This window comes from Mustelus asterias, unplaced genomic scaffold, assembly GCF_964213995.1.
Source record: "Mustelus asterias unplaced genomic scaffold, sMusAst1.hap1.1 HAP1_SCAFFOLD_85, whole genome shotgun sequence".
In the NCBI taxonomy this organism is placed as follows: domain Eukaryota; kingdom Metazoa; phylum Chordata; class Chondrichthyes; order Carcharhiniformes; family Triakidae; genus Mustelus; species Mustelus asterias.
Window position 1 is genome coordinate 920,735 of NW_027590139.1, and position 26,232 is coordinate 946,966.

The 26,232-nt window shown below is 44.0% G+C and overlaps 1 protein-coding gene and 2 non-coding genes across 3 annotated transcripts in view; 1 reads left to right on the plus strand and 2 right to left on the minus strand.

Annotated features, from left to right (window-relative positions):
• Positions 1–26,232, plus strand: part of LOC144483991 (uncharacterized) — an 86,863-nt gene that overhangs the window by 32,042 nt on the left and 28,589 nt on the right. The gene's annotated exons all lie outside the window — the stretch shown is intronic.
• trnar-acg (transfer RNA arginine (anticodon ACG)) lies at positions 12,733–12,805 on the minus strand. Its single transcript has one exon. It is a non-coding gene; the product is annotated as a tRNA-Arg (tRNA).
• Positions 17,403–17,492, minus strand: trnap-agg (transfer RNA proline (anticodon AGG)). Its single transcript is given in 2 exon segments — positions 17,403–17,438; positions 17,457–17,492. It is a non-coding gene; the product is annotated as a tRNA-Pro (tRNA).

Sequence of the window (26,232 nt, forward strand, 5' to 3'; positions counted from 1 at the left end):
CAAATGTGCATGAAATGCTGAGTTCAAATCCCGGACATGCCCTGTGATGTTGTTTCCTATTGCCCAATTCGCAGGTTCTGTTCATTTCTTCCCGCCACAGACGGGGGGATTGGTTCACATGGGGCTTGGTTTGAGAATCTGAGTACAACCTGCAGGGAATCTATCATCACAACACGCTCACTCGAAAAACAGCTTTCAAAAGGGTTGACTTGGAAGGGGACATTCATTTTATCATCATTCACCTGTTCAAGAGACCCCACAATTGCCCATTCAGGCAGTTGAGGCAGTTGGCTGGATGTTTCTGTTTATTCATTGACGAGATGTGGGTGTCTCTGGCTCGGCCGGCATTTATTACCCATCAGTAATTCCCTTGAGAAGGTGGCGGTGAGCTGCCTTCTTGAACTGCTGCAGTCTATTGGTATAGATACATCCATAGTGCTGTTAGTGGCGGGGGAGCGGTTATTCCAGGACCTTCTCCCAATGACGATGAAGGTTCAGCGATACATTTCCAAGTCAACATTGTGATCGGCATGGAGGGGATTCTCCTCGTGATAACGGTCTTGGGTTTGCAAAGTGCTGTCTAAGGTGTATTTGGTGAGTTCCTGCACCGATCAGGCAAGTGGGGTGTATTCACTCACATTCCCGAGTTGTGCCTTCTAGATGGTGGACATGTTTTGGGGAGTCAGGTGAGTTACTCGCCGCAGGATTCCCAGCCTCTGACCTGTTCTTGTGACCACTGCACGAATTGATAAAATGTGTGTTGAGTCAAAATAGGAGCATCATTTTTCCTGCTCAGTGTGCAGTGGAGACTCAGCACTTCAGTTTCATTTTTTTCTGAATGCATATTGAGGCATATGTAAGAGCTAATGTCATATGCATGCACAGTATTACATTCAAGTAATATTCGAGTGTTGATTCTCTGAGGGGAATGGTTACTGGTTTGGCAGTCTTATAGACTTTGGACAGCAGTTTGAATCCCACCACGGCGGGTTAACTCAGCAACTCAATTCAAGGGCAATTAGAGGTGATTGTAAATGAAGGAAGACAATCTCAATGATGGACCTTTTCCTCACAAGTAAACGCAAAATTTTGACAAAGTTTCTACCTGAAACTTTCGAAACGTCGGGCCAATATGCAACAACTGTCATGTTTTCACATGTGGGCCAGTGGCGCAATGGATAATGAGTATGACTACGGATTAGAAGATTCCAAGTTCGACTCCTGCTTGGCTCGGTGCAAACGTTTAAATGATGAGTACAGAGCAAAGATAAAATTGCTGTAAAACCGAGATTTAAGTAATGTTCAGCAACTAACTAAAATCGTATAAATGACCCACACTATACATGAGAATGCTTAATTAATGTTTCGGCCCAGTTTCAAACCGGGGACTTTTCGTGTGTTGGGCGAACGTGAGAATCACCACACTCATCTTTTAAACAAAATCAAGTACCTTTAAAAGGAACAGATTTAAGAATGATCTACCAGTTATAGTCGATGCCTCTTTATTCTGTCTGTGAAACATTCTGGCGCCTAAATCTCGTTCATCTATCGGAAGTCCAGCAGGTCCGCACTGATTCTCGATTTCCTCATCGGTCTGAATGGTTTTTACTACTTCTTTATTGCGAAGAGAAATTCTAAAAAGATGCGTGTGGGAAATGTGCACCATTTACGATTTCAATTATGTCTGTCTTTTTGAGCACACAATACTATTAGACATGTTTCAGATGGTGATTAACTATGTTGGTCTTCAACTATAAACACATTAAATTCTTTTGTGGACTGAACGAGTTGCGAATACGTGTAAAAACAAGTCATTTATTTCCAGCCATTGCTTCCCAAAATACGGCATTTCTGATTCTCCTAAATTGATTTGAGGCCGATGGCAAAGGCAACATAACATTGGATTCGCATGAGGTTGAGCAATGAACATACACCATGCAGACTTTTCTCACGCTTCATGAGAAAGATCCAACAGTGTTTCTGCCCGGTTTCGGGCCGGGGATCTTTCGTGTCTAAGGCGAACGTGATAACCACTACACTACGGAAACAGCTAACAGCAAGCTACAGCAGATATAAATCGGCCTGTTTGCGATGTTCAACTTCGCTGTGTTGTTGCAGGTTCCAATGGTTAGACTGAGAGTCCATGTCACTTTATTCAGGAAGATAACCGTGACTTTAATTCTGAATGCTCAACTTATCTTGAACTTCAAAATTTAAAAGGGCTCGCCTCGCAAATATCTAAGGGAGCAATGATTTCTGCCCATCCATTAATGCATAATTCTCATCTTCCTTCCAATAATTTCAAACAATTGTACTCAGTAATAAAAGCAAATTGCTGCGGATGCTAGAATCGGAAACCAAAACAGAAAATGCTGGAAAATCTTACAAGGTCTGGCAGCTTCAGTAAGGAGAGAAAAGAGCTGATGTTTCGAGTCCAGATGACACTTTATCAAAGCTCATTGTACAATTGTACTCAGTATTTGTTTCAATATTTAATATCAATGCATAATTTAACACATATGTCTTCATTATGAATTGAATATCTCTGAAATTGAACATCACTGAATTGCAAACATAACTGACCAACAGAATGAAGCGAATCACCGGGTAATACAGATCGCAAATTTGAGATTGACTATGGTCAGCTTTTAAACAAAGTCAACTCCATTTAAATGGAGGAGAATCAAAAAATATCTGTTCGTGACACTTGAGCCTTTTTTATTATGGGTGTGAAACATTCAGGCGCATAAATTCCGGCCCTTTACAGGAAAGTCCAGTAGATCCGCGCTGAGTCTCGGTTCCCTCATCTGTCTGAGTGGCTTTTCCTGTTTCTTAGTGACGAAAAACCATTTTAAAAAAGATTCTTCTGTGAAATGTGCGCCATTTCCTCTAGTTCACTTACAGTAACACTTGTATCTGTCTTTTTGAACACACACTACTATCAGATATTTCAAATGGTGATTAACCATATTAATCTGCATCTATAAGCCCATTAAATTCTGTTGTAGTCTGAACGGGATGCGAATAAGTGCTCGGTGTCAAAATCGAACTTTCCTGTCAGTGCGTCAGAAAAAGTCGTTTCTTATTTCACAGAAAACACTTGAGAGTGATGCCAGAGCAGTGATAACATGCCTTGAACATCGGGTTTCGGATAATGTTGTAACTATGACTCTCTTAGAAGGGTCTCACTAGAGAGTCATCTCTGGGTAGTTACCTCTGTGAATGTTATTGGCGTGTTTTGGCATTCACAGTGAAGTTGTGCCTCCTCGCGGCCCCGTCGGTAACCTTGGTGGCTTGCCACCAAGGGCTAAACAAGCAATTTTCCCTTACCTGACCTGAGAAAGCTGAATGAATGTTTCTGTGCGGTTTCGAAGCGGGGACTGTTTGCGTGTTACAGGAACGTGATAACCACGATACTACAGAAACAGCTTAAAACACGTTAGAGTAAATCTGCCTGTCTGCAATGTTCAACTCCGCTGTGTTGCTGCAGGTTCCGATGGTGAGACTGAGAGCCCATGTCACTTAATTCAGGAAGATAACCGTTACTTTCAATCTAATTGCTCAGCTTATCTTAAACATCAAAATTTAAATGGGTTCGTCCCGCAAATATCTAAGGGAGCAATGATTTCTGCCCATTCATTAATGCATTATTCTAATCTTCCTTCGAATAATCTGAACCATTTGTACTCAGTAATAAAAGCAAATTACTGCGGATGCTGGAATCGGAAACCAAAAGAGAAAATGCAGGAAAATCTCACAAGGTCTGGCAGTAAGGATAGAAATTAGCTGACATTTCGAGTCCAGATGAGACATTGTCAAAGCTCATTGTACAATTGTACTCAGTATTTGTTTCACTATTTAATATCAATGTATTATTTAACACACATGTCTTCATTATGAATAGAATATCTCTGAAATTGAATATCACTGAATTGCAAGCATAACTGACCAACAGAAGGAATCGGTTCACTGGGTAATACAGATCACAATTTTTTTGATTGACCATAGTCAGCTTTTAAACAAAGTCAACTACATTTAAATGGAAGGGATTGAAAAGATATCTGTTAGTTACGCTTGAGCTTTTTTATTATGGGCGTGAAATATTCAGGCGCATAATTTCCGGCCATCTTTTGGAAAGTCCAGTAGATCCGGACTGAGTCTCCATTCCCTCATCTGTCTGAGTGTTGTTTCCTATTTCTTTGTTATGAAGAACGATTTTAAAAAAGATTCTTCAGGGAAATATGCTCCATTTCCTCTCGTTCACTTGCAGTATCACTTGTGTCTATCCTTTTGAGCACACCCTACTATTGGACATGATTCAGATGGTGATTAACGATGTTAGTCTGCACCTATAAACCCATTAATTTCTGTTGTAGACTGAACATGGTGCTATTATGTGCATTGCATCAAAATCGAAACGTTTCTTTCCTGTCAGTGCGTCAAAAATAAATCGGCATTTCTTATTTTACAGAAAACATTTGAAGCCGAGGTCAGAGCAATGATAATATGGTTGTAAGGTCGAGATTCGGATAATGTTCAGCAACGTACTGAAATCATACCGATTCCCCCCACCCGACATGAGAAAGCTTAATGAACGTTTCAGCCCGGTTTCGAGCCAGAAACTTTGCGTGTGTTCAGCGAATGTGATAACCACTACACTACAGAAACAAGAGACAGTACCACGCCTCCAATTCGCCTGACTACAATGTTCAACTCCACTGTTTTGCTGCAGGTTCTCATGGTTAGATTGAGAGCCCATGTTACTTAATACAACAACAACTCCGTTACTATCCACCTGATTTCTCAACTCATCTTGAACTTCAAAATTCAAAAACGTTCTTCTGGGAAATGTCTATGGGAGCAATGATTCCTGCTAAATCATTAATGCATCATAATCATCTTCCGTCGAATAATTTCAACCAGTTATATCCAGTATTTGTCGTTATTCAACATTTTATATCAAACATAACTGACCAACAAAAGGAATCGAGTCACCGGTTAATAGATGTAACTAACATTCAGGCGCTTAAAAAATTCTGTCCATCGATAGGAAAGTCCAATAAATCCGCACTAAGTTTCGATTTTCTCATTTGTCTGAGTGTCTTTTTTCTATTTCTTTATTATGAAGAACGATCTTTAAAAAAGAAGGCTCCTTTATTTCACTTACAGCATCAGTTGTGTCTGTCTTTTTGAGCACGCACCACTATTAGACATGTTTCAGATGGTGATTAACTATGTTAGTCTGCATCTATTAAACCAACTAAATTCTGTTGTAAACTGAAGCAGATGCTAATATGTTCACGGTGTCAAAATAGGAACGTTTCTTTCCTGACATTGCGTCATAAAATTCAGCATTTCTGATTTTAGAGAAAGCATTTGAGGCCGAGGTCAGAGCAAAGATAATATGGCTGTAACATCGAGATTCGGATAATATTCAGCAAGAAACTGAAATCATACAGACTTACCTCACCCTACATGAGAACGTTTAATGAATGTTTCTGCCTAATTTCAAACCGGGATCTTTTTTGCGTTGGAGGCGAACGTGATAACAACTACACTACTGATACCGCAGGCTGCCGGTGTGCTGAAAAATGTCTGTTTGGATTTTCTGGCCGAGTCAGTGTTTTAGAGCAGGGGAAGAACCCCTGGAAATTAATTCACTTAATTCAGGATGTGAAAGAGAGTTTCACAAACTCGACCAACATACGATGCCACCACCGGGTGGCGTGACTTTCATTGCGAAGTTTTCAAGTTGGCGCCTGAGAATCAATAAATGTCTTTTCTATTTGTCTCATTCAGTGAATTCATAGTGAGCAGAGAGCATGAGGATGCCACAGTAACTATGAAGCGGACAGATGAAGTCAGCAATACCCATTGAAGGTCACTTGTGTTCCCTGCTGTTGCATTGGCTGGAAATAGATATTGTTCAGCTAACATAAGGAGAGATGGAATTAGGCGCTTTGGAATCACAGAAAAATAGGCAGAGGAATCGACAGAAATGCAAGGACAATGACAAGTCAGTGAGAGAGTTAAGCGGAGACACAGTGAGAAAAATAAATAGACAAAGGGAGAAGCAATGGCTGAGATGGCAGCAGAAATTCAAGGAATATATGAAGTCAACAATATAAAGTACAATCTGATATGGGAAAGGTTTATCCTGAAACATCTACTCGATTGAACTGTGATTGTAGAGCATCAGGCCACTGGTTCATTTAAATAAGTTTAAATTTGGGGCACAGGTCAGGGCACAGTTGGTTATGTAGAGAGTGGTCATCATTAACAATGGAATTTGATCAATGTAAAAGAGTCAAAAACAAACATAGTGGTCTCCTAACAAGTAAGGCAAATTATAAGGATGTTTGCAGATTTCTGAATTGGTGACTTATGATGAGAATAATGAAAGTCCTCATTCCCCAGTGCCATGCGACTTCTTGATTGATTAGTTGCAGTGGTCATGAATACGTGATGCATGAGCTCCCTCTGTTGGTGCTGAGTGGTAAATGGCCTTCTTTCTGGAGATTCAATGTATTCATTATATTTTCAAAATATGTTTCTGCCAAATCTTTCCTGATTTGTATTATTGTTACTGTGATGCAACTTGTAGATTTTAGGACTCCTGTGAAATTGAATGCGAGTTGTTTTCTACACAGATAGCTTTGAAATTTGCTGTTGAGTGCAATGACGGTGGGTTCAATGCCTGTAATGTTTTGAGAACTGTCCCCAATTAACAAAGAAGGCTTTTATTCCCAACCGTGGTCGCAGCCAATTGAAACATTCCCACGACCAGGACATTAATTGTGTCGCAGCTTGAGGTATTTCCATTCACTGGTATCCAGCTCACCACCGACTGGTGGAGCCAGACCAGAAAAGTGGCATGATTGTCTTTTGGAAGAATGAGTCGAGTATGGTCCTGTGCTGGATCTGCCTGACAGATTGGATTCTGCAGTTTGTTTTCTCCATTGCGGCTGGAAAGAGTTATGTGTCAGTTGCATCTGCGGTTAACTTGGTTTCCTCTGTTTGTGTTTGAGCGACCGAAAACTCACTTAACATCTGGCCATGAGTCTCAGCAATCCTCAGTCGCCACGAGCTCACATCTCCAGTGTTAAGCAGGTTTCTGAATGAGAGTGAGCCTTCTTTCTATCTCTGTGAGTCTGGACGCGCAATGATAAACGGCAGCATCAGTCAGGCTCAGATCAAATATACTTCAACTCATGAATTTGTACGAGGTCTGGAGATAGACGTAGAGTCATGAAGTCATAGAGGTTAACAGCATGGATCCAGGCCCTTCGGCCCAACTTGTCCATGCCGCCCTTTTTTTAAAAAATCCAAAGCTAGTCCCAATCGCCCGCATTTGACCCATATCCCTCTATACCCATCTTACCCATGTAACTGTCGAAATGCTTTTTAAAAGACAAAATTGTACCCGCTTCTACCACTACCTCTGGCAGCTTGTTCCAGACACTCACCATCCTCTGTGTGAAAAAAACTGCCCCTCTGGACACTTTTGCATCTCTCCCCTCTCACCTTAAACCTATGCCCTCTAGTTTTAGACTCCCCTACCTTTGGGAAAATATATTGACTGTTTAGATGATCCATGCCCCTCATTATTTTATAGACCTCTATAAGATCACCCCTCAACCTTCTACGCTCCGGAGCAAAATTTCCCAGTCTATCCAGCCTCTCCTTATAACTCAAACCATCAAGTCTCGGTAGCATCCTAGTAAATCTTTCCTGCACTCTTTCTAGTTTAATAATGTCCTTTCTATAATAGGGTGAACAGAACTGTACACAGTATTCCAAGTGTAGCCTTACCAATGTCTTGTACAACTTCAACAAGACGTCCCAACCCCTGTATTCAATGTTCTGAGCAATGAAAACAAGCACGCTCAATGTCTTCTTCACCACTCTGTCCACCTGTGGCTCCACTTTCAAGGATCTATGAACCTGTACCTCTAGATCTCTTTGCTCTGTAACTCTTCTCAATGGCCTACCATTAACTGAGTAAGTCCTGCCCTAGTTCAATTTACCAAAATGCATAACCTCGCATTTATCTAAATTAAACTCCATCTGCCATTCGTGAGCCCGCTGGCCCAATTTATCAAGATCCCGTTGCAATCCGAGATAACCTTCTTCACTGTCCACTATGCCACCAATCTTCGTGTCAACTGCAAACTTCCTAAACATGCCTCCTTTTTTCTCACCCAAATCATTAATATAAATGACAAATAACAATGGATCCAGCACTGATCCCTGAGGCTCACCGCTGGTCACAGGCCCCCAGTTTAAAAAAACAACCCTCTACAACCGCCCTGTGGCTTCTGTCATCAAGCCAATTTTGTATCCATTTTTAGCTACCTCCTACAGAGCGACATTAGCTACATAGAACCGACTTTTAAAAACATATGCTTTATTTTCATAACTATCAGTATCTTTCCGCACTATAAACACGGGCTGTGTGTCTGGATGTTGTCGGTATCAGTACAGCCTTTAGTCGCTCTCTGCTCCTTGAAAGTGGAGTCACAGGTGGACAGAGTGGTGAAGAAGACATTCAGCGTGCTTGGTTTCATTGCTACAGGTTAAAGTCACGATCTCGCCTTCTCTCTTCACATCTGATGTGAGCGGCTGGGTGACAGAATCTCCATGTCTCAGATATGGAAATAACAACACAGAAAATGGTCAGAAGGGCGTATGATTAATTTGTGGTCTGGAACCAAGCTTGGGAAACGTGTGAAACAGTGCAATGTTTTTTGCACGTAATTACCTGTCAGGAATGATCCCCACAGCAGCTGCATTGCCGCTGTCGCTCTGTAAAAGGGGAGCTGCGTGTTTGATTTTATCCGGTCTAATCCCCGCCTTCAATAATCAGCTTCCTTTCTCCGGATGTTCTCAGCTCCATCCCTTCTGTCTCCAGTGGTGCTGTGTGACACCCAGGTGGTGAGATAACAGACAGTAACCAGACGCACCGTGAGCTGGATTAACATAATCATCCTTACAGAGAGAACTTACACATTTAGCGATTGACTTGGGGAAGAATGTAGAAAAATGGGGTGCAGGAACATGAGAACAGCAGTAGGCCATTCTGTCCTTCGATTCTGCTTCGTCATTCAGTTAGATCAGGGCTGATCAGCCTGAACGCAACTTTCCGGCGCTATCTGCATAGCGCTTAATGCCATTAGGCTCCCAAAAGCTGTTGATTTTTTTGAACATGCTCAATAATTGACATTCCACAAAAAACCCTTATTTTCTTACTGTGACCCGGAAGCTAATGGAGGCTAAATAGTTCTGTCCTTGTTTTTTTTTCTCAATACGTCCATTAGCCTTATTATCAGGACAGTTTTAACAGTGATTCCAGTGAATTTTTTCTGTGTGTGGGACATGGATACCACTAGTTGTCCATCGGTAGTTGAGATCAACCACATTGTTTTGGCTTTGGAGTCACGTGTCGGCCAGACCAGGTAAGGACGGCAGATTTCATCCCCCAAAGTACATGAGTGAACAAAGTGGGTTTTTCCGACAATCGACAATGGCTTCATGGTCGTCAATAGATTCTTAGTTGTTGATATTGTTTTAGTTGAATCGGGTCCGCACAACATTCGCTGAGTTTCTGGATTAATAGTCTCAGGATAATACCCCTCGGCCATCACCTCTCCTGTTGTGAATATCAGCAATACCGAAAATGTATAGAAGCACCACAGAGTGAATCATGCTCTATTTATAGCCCAATATTATTACCATTCTCTGCTCCGTTCATCTTGTCACTCTGGGGCAATGTTTTTTTTTCATACCAGGCTCCCTCTGGTTTCTGTCATTGCGTCTCTCAGTCCACAGTAATACACCGCGCTTTCCGACAGCCGCAGCTCACACATGCTGAAGTTCCCCTCGCTTTTCGACCTCTCGATATATGCAGAAAATAGTGTTCCCACACCCTTTGCACTGGAAATATCTTCATAATAAGAGATATAGATCAAGAAGATGGGGGCTTTCTCCGTTCTTTTTGCTGGGAACTTTCTCCCGGTCCTGGCGATACAATTGAATGTAATATGCACCAGCTGCTGTGCCGTTAATCTATTGGTCACCGGGGCATTGAGTTTAAAAAATGGCGAGTCCTATTGCAGCTTTATAGCACGTTAGTTAGGCCGTACTTGGAATATAATTTTCAATTTTGATCGCCACACTACCAGAACGATGTTGAGGCTTTGGAGAGGGTGCAGAAAAGATTTACCAGGATGTTGCCTGGCATGGAGAGCATCAGAATCATAGAAACCCTGCAGTACAGAAGGAGGCCATTCGGCCCATCGAGTCTGCACTGACCACAATCCCACCCAGACCCTACCCCCACATGTACACGTTAATCCCTCAAACCTACGCATCTCAGAACTCTAAGGGGCAATTTTAGCATGACTAATAAACCTAACCCGCACATTTTTGGACTGTGGGAGGAAATCCGAGCACCTGGAGGAAACCCACGCTGACACGAGGAGAATGTGCTTACGCTACAGACCGTGACCAAAGCCGGGAATCAAACCCAGGTCCCTGGAGCTGTGAGGAAGCAGTGCTAACCGCTGTGCTACCATGCCGCCCATTAGCTAAGAAGAGAAGTTGGAGAAACTTGGTTTGTTCTCACTTGAACGACGGAGGTTGAGGGACGACCTGATACAAGTCTACAAGATTCTGAGGGGCATGGCTAGAGTGGATAGTCAGAAGGTTTTTCCCAGGGTGGAAGAGTCAATTACTAAGGGGCATAGGTTTAAGGTGCGAGGGGCAAGGTTTAAAGGAGATTAATGAGGTAAGTGTTTTACACCGAGTGTGATGGGTGCCTGGAACACGCTGCCGGAGGAGGTAGTGGAAACAGATACGATAGTGACATTTAAGGTGCGTCCGGACAAATATATGAGTAAGATGGGAATAGAGGGATATGGTCCCCGGAAGGATAGCGGGTTTTAGTTCAGTCGGGCAACATGATCGGTCCAGGCTTGGAGGGCCTAAGAGCCTGTAACTTTCTTTGTTCTTTGTTCTTTGAGTCCCATTCAAACTTCATCGCTGTAACCGGCTCCTTTGATATTGAGTCTCCAGTAGTGACACCGGCAGAAATTTAGAAATATTGAAAGTTAAGGTGTTATTATCATTCTATTGTAACTCATAACATCAGAACACGGATCACATTATCATCTACAGCAAAGCGGACCTAAATTACTGTCGACATCGCTTGCAAGAAGAAGTTTATGTCCCTTGTAGACTTACCAGGCAAAAGAGCTGAAACAGTGAGAAACGAATACAAAATGATACCCAACATGTTTGCAGCGAGTTTATTGCGGAATTAAACAGAATGGGTTCAATCTGTAATTGTTTGGGTGAAGATATTTACATGTATTTCCGGTCTCTCCAGCGATTGGTTAGTTCCCAAACGAATCAACTGGTGACGTCCAATCATGTCCCTGATTCTCCAATTCATCCAATCAGCTCACAGACCCTTTGTTCTCCAGTTTATTACGTCAGAGCAGGGCCAGTGAATCAATGAAGTTGTTTTCCCCACAGCGGGACCGAAACGAGGATTCACCGCAATGTTGGCCCTTTGGCCAAGACAGCTTCTGAGGTGGTGACAATGAGGTAAATGGTTAATGTTGTCCTTGTAACAATGTCGGGAGTTCCCATTCAACAGTCTGAATATTTTGCATATCCTTTTTCACGTTATATGATATTGAAAATATCTACAACGAAGAACGAATGGTCCAAAATACCCTTTTTGATTTTGATGCCCTTGCATTTAATATCAGCGGGGTTCTTGTCAAACATTTTGGAGGGCCGAAGGGCCTGTTTCCTGTGCTGTACTGTTCTCAACAGTGGGTGGGGGCGGTGGCCGGGGAAGGGGTGTGCTTCCACAGGTTGATCTTCAGATTCAATGTCACCGAGGAGATCCATCTACCTGCCTAAAGAATGTTCCTGGAGACCCATCTTCTTTCTCAGGAGGTCCATGTCCACCTCAGAATTTCTATTACCTAAATTGACCTCATCCAAAACTCTCGGAGGCAATGAGTTCCAGGTCCTGAGCATTCGCTGTGGAAAAAATGTTGCTTCCAAATCTTCTTCGCCCCCGCCTTGCCCAATATCTTAAAATTTGCCCCTCCCCCTCTAAACTTGCCCTAATCTAGTCCACCTCGATTAAATCGCTCCTCAATCTCCTTCGCTCCAATGGACAACAATCCCAGCATCACAAACCAGAAACTTCTGGCTAATTTGAACTTTTCAAAACTAAACTTACTCCAAAGAAATTCCTCCATCTGATTTAACTGAAATTTGTCAACTTTTAAAAAACATTTCTGTGTATTTTGCTTCTTAAAATTAAACATGTTTAATCAGAGTTCATCAACGTTTTAGAAAGTGTTTTCACTATTTTGAAAAATGTAATGTTTCCACGTATTTTTCGAGAAATTTCCACCTTTTTAAAAGGTAGCTTAAACTTGCTAACATATTTTCCCCGAATACTTTAACGAGAATTCGTCATTTAAAGAAACTATTTTTTAAATAAAAACTTAATTGAACTTTATCAGTATTTTTTTCTTAAAATAGTCAACATTTTTTTGAACAATCATTGGCTAAGATAAATTTCATCACAGAAGCTGACTGCATTTGGTCAAAACATTTCTCTGAATTGGTCCAAAATTTGTGAAAACACATTTTTCATCCACACGAATATTGTTAAAATCCACATGAACTACTGTTAAATTATTACACCGAGCCAGTCAGGAGTCGAACCTGGAATCTTCTGATCCGTAGTCAGACGCGTTATCCATTGCGCCACTGGCCCACAGCAAAACCACATGCAGCAATGTTTACATATCGGTCCGAGGCTTCAAAATCGGCAGAAACATGGTCAAAACATTTTAGTGAGGAAATGTTGCATAATTAAAATTTTCTCTACTCACTTACAGTAATTCTACTTTGCCTTGAATTGCGTTAACCTGCTGTGTTGGAATTCGAACCCTGGTTCCCAAAGCTTCAGCCTGCTTCTCTGCTTTATCAATCCAGCGTCAACAACATGACTCGAAACCGTACCCCTCCCGCCAGTGAATCCACGATTGAATATTACCTGAATGTAGTATCTTACAATCATATGACATTGGCCCTTACTTGAGCCTCAAAATACATTCAGGAAAAGACAAAAGTGCGGAAAATTCACGACAAACTGAGCAGGAAAGAAGACACACCTATTCTGACTCAGCACGCATGTTATCAGTTTATTCAGTGGCTAAAAGAGCAGGGCAGAGGATGGGAATCCTATGGGAGTAACTCATCTCCCGACTCCCACAAAACAGTCCACGATCGACGTGGCACAAGTCAGGAGTGCGATAGAATATTCTCCACTTGTCTGCATGATGCAGGAATCCACCAAAGGCATTTTAGACAGCATCTCCCAAACCCAAGACCGCTTCCACCTGGCAGCTCCCCTGCCAGCCCCCCCCCCCCCCCGCCCCCTCTCCCCCCCTCCCCCCTCCAACGCCACACAGCCAACACCACACTCAATTCCCTCAGCATTCTGATTTGGAAATATATCGCCGTTCCTTCACTGTCATTGGGACAAATTCGTGGACTTCCCTCCCTAACAGCACTGTAAGTGTACCTGTACAAATGGATTACAACGTTTCAAGAAGGCAGCTCACCACTACTTTCTCAAGGCTAAATACTGATGGGCAGTGCATGCTGATCTAGCCAGCGACACCCACATGAACAAAAAGAAACATCCAGGCAGCTCACTGAACCCATAATCATGGGGCCAGCTGAAGAGGTGAATGGAGATAAAATGAACGTCAAGTTACATAGCCAACCCTGTTGATCATATCTTTATTTTCGAGCGAGTGTGTTGTGCTGATAGTTTCCTCACAGTTTGTGCTCAGGTTCTCAAACGAAACCCCATGTGGACCAATCCCAAAGTCTGCAATGCAAAGAAAAAAACAAAATCTGCAGCTCATGAAATCTGATCAAATCTTCGTGGGAGAGAGGGGCACAGTGGCTAGTTCTGCTGGCTCACAATACCAGGGACCTGGTTTCGATTCTGGGGTTAGTCACTGTCTATGTGGATGGAGATATACAGCTTTTTAAAGTTGCAGCAGTAGCTCACCGATAGTCCCAGTAACCTAACGCGTAAGGCACTGGCTTCCTAAACCAGGGAGCGTGTGTTCGAGTCACTTCTGGGATGCGGCTTATTTTAACACTTAGGTGTCCAACATTGGCAAATGCATTTCTTGCCAACTAATCCTGGCTATTTCTGGGCAGATATGTTTTGGGTGGTACATTGGTTAGCACTGCCGCCTCAAAACGCCAGGGTCCGAGGTTCAAATCTGGCATCGGGTCGCTGTCTGTGTGGAGTTTGCACATTCTCCCCGTATCTGCATGGGTTTCCTCCGGGTGTTCCGGTTTCCTCCCATTGTCCAAAGGTGTGCGGCTAATGTTGATTGACCGTGTTAAATTGGCCCTAGTGTCAGGGGTATTAGCAGGGTGAATGCATGTAGTTACAGGAGTGGGGCCTGGATGGGGTTGTGGTCAGTACAGACTTGATGGGCCGAATTGGCCTTGTTCTGTACTCAGGGATTCTATGATTCTAATGGAACCTTATAACATTCTGACCGGATGAAACAGGGTAGATTCAGAAAGAATGTTCACGTTAGTGGGGAGTCCAGGGCTGGGGATTATAGTTTGAGGATAACGGCTGAGATGATGAGACTTCCTTCAGCCAGAGAGTGGTGAATCTGCAGAGTTCACTCCCACAGAAAGTCGTTGAGGCCAAACACTATGATTTCAAGAGAAGTTTAATATACTCTTGGTGCTAAATGGCGGATCAGGGTATTGAATTTGATTATCAGGCACGGTAGGGGTGGCACGGTAGCACATGGTTAGCACTGCTGCTTCACAGCTCCAGGGTCCCGGGTTCGATTCCCTGCTCGGGTCACTGTCTGTGTGGAGTTTGCACATTCTCCTCGTGTCTGCGTGGGTTTCCTCCGGGTGCTCCGGTTTCCTCCCACAGTCCAAAGATATGCGGGTTAGGTTGATTGGCCAGGTTCAAAATTGCCCCTTAGAGTCCTGAGATGCGTAGGTTAGAGGGATTAGCGGGTAAATATGTGGGGGTAGGGATAGGGCCTGGGTGGGATTGTGGTCGGTGCAGACTCGATGGGCCGAATGGCCTCCTTCTGCACTGTAGGGTTTCTATGATTCTATGAATGGTAGATGATGTTCCAATGACCTCCTCCTGCTTCCGATGTTTTGATGTAACAGGGATAAGAAGAAACAGTAGGGTTAGTCTCGGATTTTAACTCGGGATCTCGGTGGTTAAGGCATACCAAAATGCGATTCATACCCCTACACCAAGGAGCCTATAAGCAGCCACTGATTGAAAGAAAAGATGCTCTGTTGGCCATTCAAAGCCGATCAGATAACTGCAGCGAAGGCGGAAGATGCTGCATAAACTTAGGAATTCAGGCAGAATTTGTGGACAGGGAAACAAAGCTCATCTTTTACGTCCATGGCCTTTCATTACAACAGGAAAAGGTGAAAAATGTGGGAATTTGAAACGACTGAAACTCAGGAGGGAGGAAATGTAACAACAGGAAGAGTGTGGAAGTCAGGAGAAATGAAACTATTTGATTTAGTTTTATTTATTATTGTCACGTAATAGTATGCTGTGAAAAGCATTTTCACTTGCGCGCTATACAGACAAAGCGTACTGTTCATAGAGAAGGAAACGGGAGTGCAGAATGTGGTATTGCAGTCACTGTCAGGGTGTAGACAAAGATCAACTTAATGCAAGGTAATGGCCATTCAAAAGTATGATGGCTGCAGGGAAGAAGCTGTTCTTGAGTCGGCTAGCACGTGACCTCAGACTTCTGTATCTTTGTCTCGAAGGAAGAAGGTGGAAGAGAGAATGTCCGGGTGCGTGGGGTCCTTAACAATGCTGGCTGCTTTGCCGAGGCAGCAGGAAGCGTAGACAGAATTAATGGATGGGAGGCTGGTTTGAGTGATGGATTGGACTACATTCACGACCCTTTGTAGTTTATTGCGGTCTTGGGCAGAGCAGGAGCCATATCAAGCTGTGATACAACTCGAAAGAATGTTTTCTATGGTGCACCTGTAAAACTTGGTGACAGTTGTAGCTGACATGCCAAATTTCCTAAGTCTTCTGAGAAAGTAGAGGCGTTGATGGGCTTTCTTCACTATAGTGTCGGCATGGGAGGCCAGGACAGGCTGTTGGTGATCTGGAGACCTAAAAACCTGAAGCTCTCGACACTTTCTACTTCGTCCCCTTTGATGGAGACAGGGGCATGTTCTCCTCTACGCTTTCTGAAGTCAATGACAATCTCCGTTTTGTTGACATTGAGGGAGAGATGACAGAAATGAGAAAATACTTTGCGGTTCACGGCCTCAGGGTGAGGTCCGCACTAAATCAGAAAATGAGTACACCACAGAATAAGGCCATGCTAAGGAATGGCAATATAATTCCAAGTCAGGATGGTGAGTGACTTGGAGGAGAACTTACAGATGGTGGTGTTCCCATGTGTCTACTACCCTTGTCCTTCTGGATGGAAGTGGTCGTGGGTTTCGAAGGTGCTGTCTAAGGATCGTTGGTAAATTGCTGCTCTGTATCTTTTAGATAATACACATCGCTGCTCCTGAGCGTCGGTTGTGGCGGGATTGAATGCTTGAGGATGTGGTGCCAATCAAGCGGGCTGCTTTGTCCTGGATGATGTCAATCTTCTTGTGTGTTGTTGGAGCTGCACCCATCCAGGCGAGGTGGGAATATTCCATCACGCTCCTGACTTGTGCCTTGTAGATGGTGGACAGGCTCTGGGGAGTCAGGAGGTGAGTTATTCGCCACAGTATTCCTGGCCTCTGACCTGCTCTTGTAGCCATTGTGTTTATGTGGCGAGTCCAATTGAGTATCTGGTCAATGGTAACCGTAAGGATGTTAACAATGGGGGATTCAGTGATGGAACAACTATTGACTGTCAAGAGGCGGTGGTTAGATTTTCTCTTATTTGTGATGGACGTTGTCTGGCATTTGTCTGGCGCGAATGTTACTTGCCACTTGTCAGCCCAAAGTCTAATATAATGCCGCACACTGCGGACTTTCAAAATCTGAAATAAAAACAGAAAATGCTGGGTTATGTCAGCATTTCTGGAAGTATCTGTGCAGCGAGAATCAGAACTAACGCTTCCCGTCCAGCTGTCACGTGGCAGGCGCAGATGGGTGTCCCCGCCTGCCATGTGGGTGTCCCAGTGGGCTCTATCCGTGCTGTAAAATTCTGTGCCTTTATGACTCTTTTTCGGAGCCAGTCAGCAGAAAGCCATCCCGCCGTTTGCACCTTAAATAAATCAAAATATCTCCTTTCGAACACAATATTTCGGTCAAAACGGGGCTCGTCCGGGATTTGAACCCGGGACCTCTCGCATGCTAATGGGGCGAGGTACCCTAAGCGAGAATCATACCCCTAGACCAACGAACCTGCACGTTAGTAGCTAACAAAATAAAAATTGTTTAACTTTCTACAAAGCAGTTCTGACACCTCGAGTGAAAGCCGAAATTGATTAAATAACTTACCGCATCAGCATTTGTGGACTTTAAGTTCCAGCAAAATATCCGTCCAATATTGTTACCTCGACTGTTTGCAACTGGGGGTTTTTGTTTATAAAGTACACATGTTACAGTCAATAATTTTAACCAGCAACTTCAACATGTGACAACTCTGAGTCTGCCTTTGAAACTTGATCACTTTTGAAAGGTGTGGTCTGTCTGATGACATGGTTCACCTGGGAGATCTGTGGGTTTGTGTGAAAGGATCGGGGAGCGATTGGACTTGATGTGATAGTAATATGAGTAAAAACATGTCAAACTTCCCAACAGTGACAATCAGTAACCTCAGTGAGGGAAAACACTTAGACGGGACTGTATTGTCAGGTTCACTATGAGTAAATTTTCGCTGATTTGTAACCCCATGTGTTGTCCTGACAATGAATCATTGATTATCGACCTGTGCCAGATTTTGTATGAGGTCCGCGGGAGCCTCATTCACTGTGGCTCTCAGTGCACAGTAATACTCGGTGTTGTCTGTCACCTTCAAATCTTTCATGGGCAAGTGAAAAGTGCTTTGTTTCAGGTTGAGATTCCCGCTGCAATGTAAAAAACCTTGAGACCCGTACATTCGCGGCTCTGAGCAGTCAATGAGGAGCTCGGTGTGTATACTGGCGATACCAGAACAGTAATGTTGTACAGTTAAACTCTGTCCCGAGTAACTGCAGGATATTGCTGAATCTTCACCCTCTGCTGCTTCAACACCTGGTCCTGACTGGGACACTGAGTCACCGTTACTCATGTCTGAAAATAGACAACAGACACGCAGTGGGTTAGAAGGAGTAACAACAATGGAATAATCCCCTCCAGATGGAAATGGGGAATGAATGTGGTGACTGGCAGATTTCACGCAGAAGTTCAAAATGACAGACCTGTAATCAGGACAATAACCAGAGTGAGACAGAGTTTCACCCCCATGGTTCGAGTCTGAACAGCAGAAACAGAGAGACTGATCACTGTCTGAATCAGATCTGCAATTGGAGATGTTGAAACAGTCAGGGGGATGTTATGAGGTCCAAAGTGACTCCATCTCTCCGCCCATCTTTACATCTTCAAACAGACGCTTCCTTTAGAAAGGGATTGTGATCTTTCATAAGTGATCAGAGAGTACTCTCCCGTGGACAGCACAGCCGCATATTGGAAACAGGGACACACGCGGCAACCTGAAAAGACTGACACTTATAGAGAACATTGAATCATAGAACCCCTACAGTACAGAAGGAGGCCATTCGGCCCAGCGAATCTGTACCGACCACAATTCCACCGAGGCCCTATTCCCGTAACCGCACACATAATCTCCCTGACACTAGGGGTCAATTTATCATGGCCAATCCACCTAATCCGCACATCTTTGGTCTGTTGGAGGAAACCACAGCACCCGAGGAAACCCAGCAGACATGCGGAGAACAGATAGACACACGGTCACGTGGAAAGACCAACACGAATAAGGATATATAACCATATAGATATATGCCCAGACAGTGACATCAATTCTAACGTCCCTCGTTATAAATCCAGAATTATTCTGCAGATTTCTGACACCTATTAGTTTGCGTTGCTAACCATGATAATGCATGAATACCTCCACCTCCGTTTCACTGGAAGTCTCGGATACTGCACAGAATCAACACAGAGACCAGTAAACTAAGTGATAGATTCCCAAACCGATCGACTCAAACATAGAGTCATAGAGTCAAAGAACAAAGAACAATACAGCACAGGAACAGGCCCTTCGGCCCTCCAAGCCCGCGCCGCTCCCTGGTCCCAACTAGACCATTCTTTTGTATCCCTCCATTCCCACTCCGTTCATGTGGCTATCTAGATAAGTCTTAAACGTTCCCACCACCTCCACCACCTTGCCCGGCAGCGCATTCCAGGCCCCCACCACCCTCTGTGTAAAATACCTCCTTCTGATATCCGTATTAAACCTCCCCCCCCCCCCCCTCCACCCCTCATCTTGAACCTATGACCCCTCATGAACGTCACCACCGACCTGGGAAAAAGCTTCTCACCGTTCACTCTATCTATGCCTTTCATAATTTTATACACCTCTCTTAGGTCACCCCTCTTCCTCCGTCTTTCCAGTGAGAACAACCCCAGTTTACCCAATCTCTCCTCATAACTAAGCCCTTCCATACCAGGCAACATCCTGGTAAACCTCCTCTGCACTCTCTCTAAAATCTCTGGAGGTTTACAGCATGGAAACAGGCCCTTCGGCCCAACTTGTCCATGCCGCCCGTTTTTGTTTAAACCCCTCAGCTAATCTCAATTGCCCGCATTTGGCCCATATCACTCTATACCCATCGTACCCATATACTATCTAAATGCTTTTTAAAAGATAAACTTGTAACGGCCTCTACTAATACCTCTGGCAGCTTGTTCCACGAGACACACGGACAATCACTAAGAAAGATAACCAAGCAGATTGGCACAGCCATTGACACACAAAAGAGACATGAACTCATTGGCAACGTAAAAAGCGTGCTAGCTCCAGAGTAAACTTCCTGAACTGGAATTCCCTGGTGTGGTGTAAGTGCGGCAATATCGTGTTAGATACTCATTGCGATGGAACACAACATTTTAACAACAGGAGCAGCCAGAAATCTATTTCTCATCAATGGTGATCATTGATTGACAAATCGACGTGGACCCTTTTGCAGAATAAGCAATAATGGATATATTTATTTTTACGCCAAACATATTCTGGATGTGTCCGTGTGCAAAACATATTTACTAGTGTCACAACCAGGCTTACATTAATCCTGCAATTAATAATTCAAGTTACTGTGAAAATCCTCTCGTCGCCACATTCCGCCGCCTATTCGTGTACACGAAGGAGGAATTTCAATTGAACCCGGGTCCCTAGCATTGTGAAACAGCAGTACTAACCACTGTGCCACTGTGTTGGCCTATGTGAAGTCCGTGTGAATAAGACAGATTCTCCATCCATTCTCGAGGTTTTCGGATTGGATGTTCAGGACACAGGAGGACAGCACAAGAAGACTGCTTCAGGTGTAGGTGATTTATTCTCGTCTGTTATATTCCACACTCTGTGGAAGGTTGTGGAGTAAATGTAGTTATATTAGGTATAATTCAGAAATAATGAGGAGATGCTTCATCAGATTTAAATTCGTTTTGTAAAATCGATATAAAATCAATTGCAAAAATAAATATATGTTTACGTTGAAAACTATATCAGGAAGCTAAATCCAATACTTGCTGCCATTGGGTAAGGGAAAGGTTGTTAAAGCAAATTGTCCATGGATTCCGCAGAAACTCCTTCTTCAAATTGGGATTTTTCAATGACTTAAAAGGGAGAAACATCAACTTCATGGAATTAGAGGAGGAAATTGAAATTGGAACAAAGAACAGTTCAGGACAGGAACAGGCCCTTCGACCCATCAATCCCGCAACGACATCTTAATTATTCAGCTCCTCATAAAATAATTCGCAAAGATCTGATGGATTGATGAGCCTCTCATCGTTCTGTGACATTGTTAACCATTTTCAATCATTCTTAGATTAATGTGTCTCCAGCATTCCCAACGAATATTGCAACATATCAACTCAGCCCCATTGGGCTACGGAGCAGCCAACAGTTTCTGTGGTGTAGTGCTGATTGCATTTGCCTCACGCACGCAAGGGCCCACGTTCGAAATCGAGCAGAATCATTAATGACATTTGTCCATTAAGGTTGAGGGAAGTCTGTATAATTTCAGATTGTAGCTGAACATTATCCAAAACTCGATGTTACAGCCATGTTATATTTGCGCTCACCTCAAAAGCTTTCAGCAAAATCAGAAACCTTGTATTTTCATGACGCAATGAGAGGAAATAGATGTTCCTATTTTAAAACCGTGCACATATTAGCAATATTTTCAGCCCACTCCCGAATTTAATAGGTTTATAAATGCAGACTAACATAATTCATCACCAACTGAAACATGTCTAATAGTATTGTGTGCTCACAAATACAGATACAAGTGATACTGTAACTGAAGTAGAGAAAATGGAGAACATTTCCCCGAAGCATCTTTTTAAAATTGTTCTTCATAATAACGAAATAGGGAAAACCTCTCAGACAGAAGAGGAAATCGAGAATCAAAGCGGACCTTCTGGATCTCCTATAGATGAACGAGATTTAGGTGCCAGAATGTTTCACACACAGAATAAAGAGGGATCAAGTATAACTGGCAGATCATTCTTGAATCTCTTTCCTTTAAATATATTTGATTTGGTTTAAAGGCTGATCATGGTCAAACTCAAAAAAGCACCATTGGATGTGTATTACCCGTGACTCGATTTATTTTGTTGGTCAGTAATGTTTGCAATTTAATTTTGTATATTTCAGACATATTCAATTCGCAATGAGGACATCTGTGTTAAATAACTGGATTGATAGTAAATGTTGATTGCCGAACAAATACTGGATATAAGTGGTTGAAGTTAATCGATGGTATATGAGAATGACGCATTCACGATGGAGCAGAAATCATTGCTCCCTTAGACATTTGTCCGATGAATGTTTTTAAATTTTGAAATTCGAGACAAGTTGAGACATCACGTTGCAAGTAACGGTTGTCTCTTGCACGGAGGTACATGGACTCTCAGTCTAACCATTCGAACCTGCAGCAATAGAGCGGGGTTGAACAATGCAGTCAGACCAATTGCATATTCCAGAGATATTAAATTCAGAATTTGGACATATATATATTAAAAATCTGTATTGATATTAAAAATTGAATGATGATCCAAGGTGGATTGGGCATTGCCCCTCGGTTAGATTGATTAGCCATGGGGAAAGAGTAGCGTTGTGGGGACAGCAGGGGTAATGGCCTGGTTATGATACTCTGGCGTCGCTGCTGATTCGTTGGGCCGATTGGCCGTTTCTGCACTGATTCTATGAAACAGATACTGAGTATAATTGGTTGAAATTATTCGCAGGAAGATAAGAATGGCGCATTAATAATTGAGCACAAATCAGTGCTTCCTTAGATATTTGCCGGACGAACACTTTTTAATTTTGAAGAACAAGGTAAGTTGAGATATCGGGTTGAAAGTCAGGGATGTGCTGTTGTATTAAGTGACATGGGCCCTCAATCATACCATTCAAACCTGCAGCAACAAAGTGGAGTTAAACATTGTAGTCAGGGCCATTGAGGCCCCAATGCTAGCTGCAGTGGAGTGCTTATCCCGTTCCCCTAAAACACGAAGAGTCCCCGGTCCGAAACGGGGAAACAGCATTCGTTAAGCTTTCTCATGTAAGATGAGGGAAATCCTGTATGATTTCAGTTCGTTGCTGACCATTATCCGAATCTCGATATTACAACAATATTATATTTCCTCTGAACTCAACCTCAAATGGTTTCTGTGAATAAGAAACGCTGATTTTTTTGACGCACTGACAGGAAAGAAACGTCTCTACTTTGACAACCTGCACATAGTATCATCTTGTTCAGTGGACAACAAAATTTAATGGGTTCACAGGGGCAAACTAAAATAGCGAATCACCATCTGAAGCATGTCTAATAGGAGTGTGTGCTCAAAAAGACAAACACAAGTGATACTCAAAGTGAACTCGGGGAAATGGCGCACCTGCCGATAGCTCCTGTCAATGACCTCCTCACAATGGATAGTGAGGAGGTCATTGACAGGAGCTATCGGCAGGTGGTCACACCGGGACCACGGGAGGAGGGTAACTGGGTAACAGTGAGGAAGGAGAAAGCTCGGTTGATGGTGAGCACCCCGATGGATGTGCCCCTTAATAATAAGTACTCCTGTCTGAGTACTACTGGGGTGGACAGCCCACCTGGGGGAAGCAGCGGTGGCAGTGTCTCTGGAGCTGAGCCTGGCCCAGTAGTGCAAAAGGGTAAGGAAAGGAGGGTAGTGCTAATTGGGGACTCTACGGTGAGGGGGTCAGATAGGCGTTTTTGCGGACACAGACGGGACTCTCGGATGGTGGTTTGCCTCCCTGGTGCAGGGGTCCGGGATGTCTCTGGTCGAGTCCCAGAAATCCTGAAGGGGGAGGGAGAGGAGCCGAAGGTCGTGATGCATATAGGTACTGCTGACATAGGTAGGAAAAGGGAAGGGGTCATGAAAAGAGAATATAGGGAGTTAGGTAGACAGCTGAGAAAGAGGAATGCAAAGGTAGTAATCTCGGGATTGCTGCCTGTGCCGCGGGAGAGTGAGAACAGGAATCGGTGGAGAATGAATGCGTGGCTGAGGGTCTGGAGCAAGGGACAAGGATTTGGGTACTTGGATCATTGGGACCTCTTTAGGGGCAGGTGTGACCTGTTTAAAAAAGACGGGTGGCACTTGAATCCCAGGGGGACCAATATCCTGGCGGGAAGGTTGGCTAAGGCTACTGGAGAGACTTTAAACTAGAAAGGTTGGGGGGAGGGAATCGAAATGAGGGGACTGAGAGCGAGGAGGTTAGCTCGGAAATAGATAAGGAATGTAAACAGGGTAAGAGGGAGGTTAGACGAGTGATGGAGAAGGGAAGTGCTCAGGCTGAAGGTCTGAGATGTGTCTATTTTAATGCCAGGAGTGTAGTGAATAAAGTGGATGAGCTTAGAGCGTGGATTGCTGCTTCGAATTGTGATGTGGTGGCCATTACGGAGACTTGGATGTCTCAGGGACAGGACTGGGTGCTTCAGGTGCCGGGTTTTAGATGTTTCAGGAAGGACAGGGAGGGAGGCAAGAGAGGGGGGGGGAGTGGCACTGTTGATCAGGGATAGTGTCACGGCTGTAGAGAAGGTGGACGCCGTGGAGGGATTGACTACGGAGTCTCTGTGGGTGGAGGTTAGGAACAGGAAGGGGTCGGTAACGTTGCTGGGTGTTTTCTATAGGCCGCCCAATAGTAACAGAGATGTTGAGGAGCAGATGGGGAAACAGATCCTGGAGAGATGTAGGAATAACAGAGTTGTCGTGATGGGAGATTTTAATTTCCCAAACATAGATTGGAATATCCCTAGGGCTAGGGGTTTGGATGGAGAGGAGTTTGTTAGGTGTGTCCAGGAGAGTTTCCTGACACAGTATGTGGATAAGCCTACTAGAGGAGAGGCTGTACTTGATCTGGTGCTGGCTAATGAACCTGGACAGGTGGAGGATCTCTCGGTGGGTGAGCATCTTGGGGATAGCGATCATAATTCTATCTCCTTCACGATAGCATTGGAAAGAGATAGGATCAGGCAGGCTAGGAAAGTGTTTCTCTGGAGTAAAGGGAAATACAGTGTCATCAGGGAGGAAATTAGACGGGTAAATTGGAAGGAGGCATTCTTGGGGAAAAGTACCAAAGGAAAGTGGAGGATTTTCAAGGAATGTTTGTCTGGAGCTCTGCATGACAACGTTCCGATGAGACAGGGGGGTGTTGGTAGGGTACGGGAACCGTGGTGCACGAAGGTTGTGATGAACCTGGTGAATAAGAAAAGAGAGGCGTACAGAAGGTTCAGAGAGCTAGGAGGTGTTAAGGATTTAGAGGAGTATACGGGATGTAGGAAGGAGCTTAAGAAGGAAATTACGAGAGCGAGAAGGGGTCATGAGAAGGCCTTGGCGGGTAAGATTAAGGAGAATCCCAAGGCTTTCTACAAATATGTCAAGAGTAAAAGGATGAGATGTGAAGGCATAGGACCCTTAAAAGGTGAAGGGGGAAAAGTTTGTGCGGAACCGTTAGAAATGGCGGAGCTGCTTAATGAATACTTTACCTCGGTATTCACGGTGGAAAGGGATCTGGGTGGTTGTACTGCTGGTTTGCGGTGGACAGAAAGGATCGAGCATGTGGACATAAAGAAAGAGGATGTGTTGGAACTATTGAATGGCATCAAGGTTGGTAAGTCGCCGGGACCGGATGGGATGTACCCCAGGTTACTGTGGGAGGCGAGGGAGGAGATTGCGGAGCCTTTGGCGATGATCTTTGCATCGTCGATGGAGACGGGAGAGGTTCCGGAGGATTGGAGGATTGCAGATGTGGTCCCTATATTCAGGAAAGGGAACAGGGACAGCCCGGGAAATTACCGACCGGTGAGTCTAACCTCAGTGGTTGGTAAGTTGATGGAGAGGATCCTGAGAGAAGTTTAGTATGATCAAAAGTAGTCAGCACGGCTTTGTCAAGGGCAGGTCGTGCCTTACGAAGGAAGAGCGGTGGATGTGGTCTATATGGACTTCAGCAAGGCGTTCGATAAGGTCCCCCATGCAAGACTTCTTGAGAAAGTGAGAGGGCATGGGATCCAAGGGGCTGTTGCCTTGTGGATCCAGAACTGGCTTGCCTGCAGAAGGCAGAGAGTGGCTGTGGAGGGGTCTTTCTCTGCATGGAGGTCAGTGACCAGTGGAGTGCCCCAGGGATCTGTTCTGGGACCCTTGCTGTTTGTCATTTTCATAAATGAACTGGATGAGGAAGTGGAGGGATGGGTTGGTAAGTTTGCTGACGACACCAAGGTAGGTGGTGTTGTGGATAGTTTGGAGGGATGTCAGAAGTTGCAGCGAGACATAGATAGAATGCAAGACTGGGCGGAGAAGTGGCAGATGGACTTCAACCCGGATAAGTGTGTGGTGATCCATTTTGGCAGATCCAATGGGATGAAGCAGCAGTATAATATGAAGGGTACCATTCTTAGCAG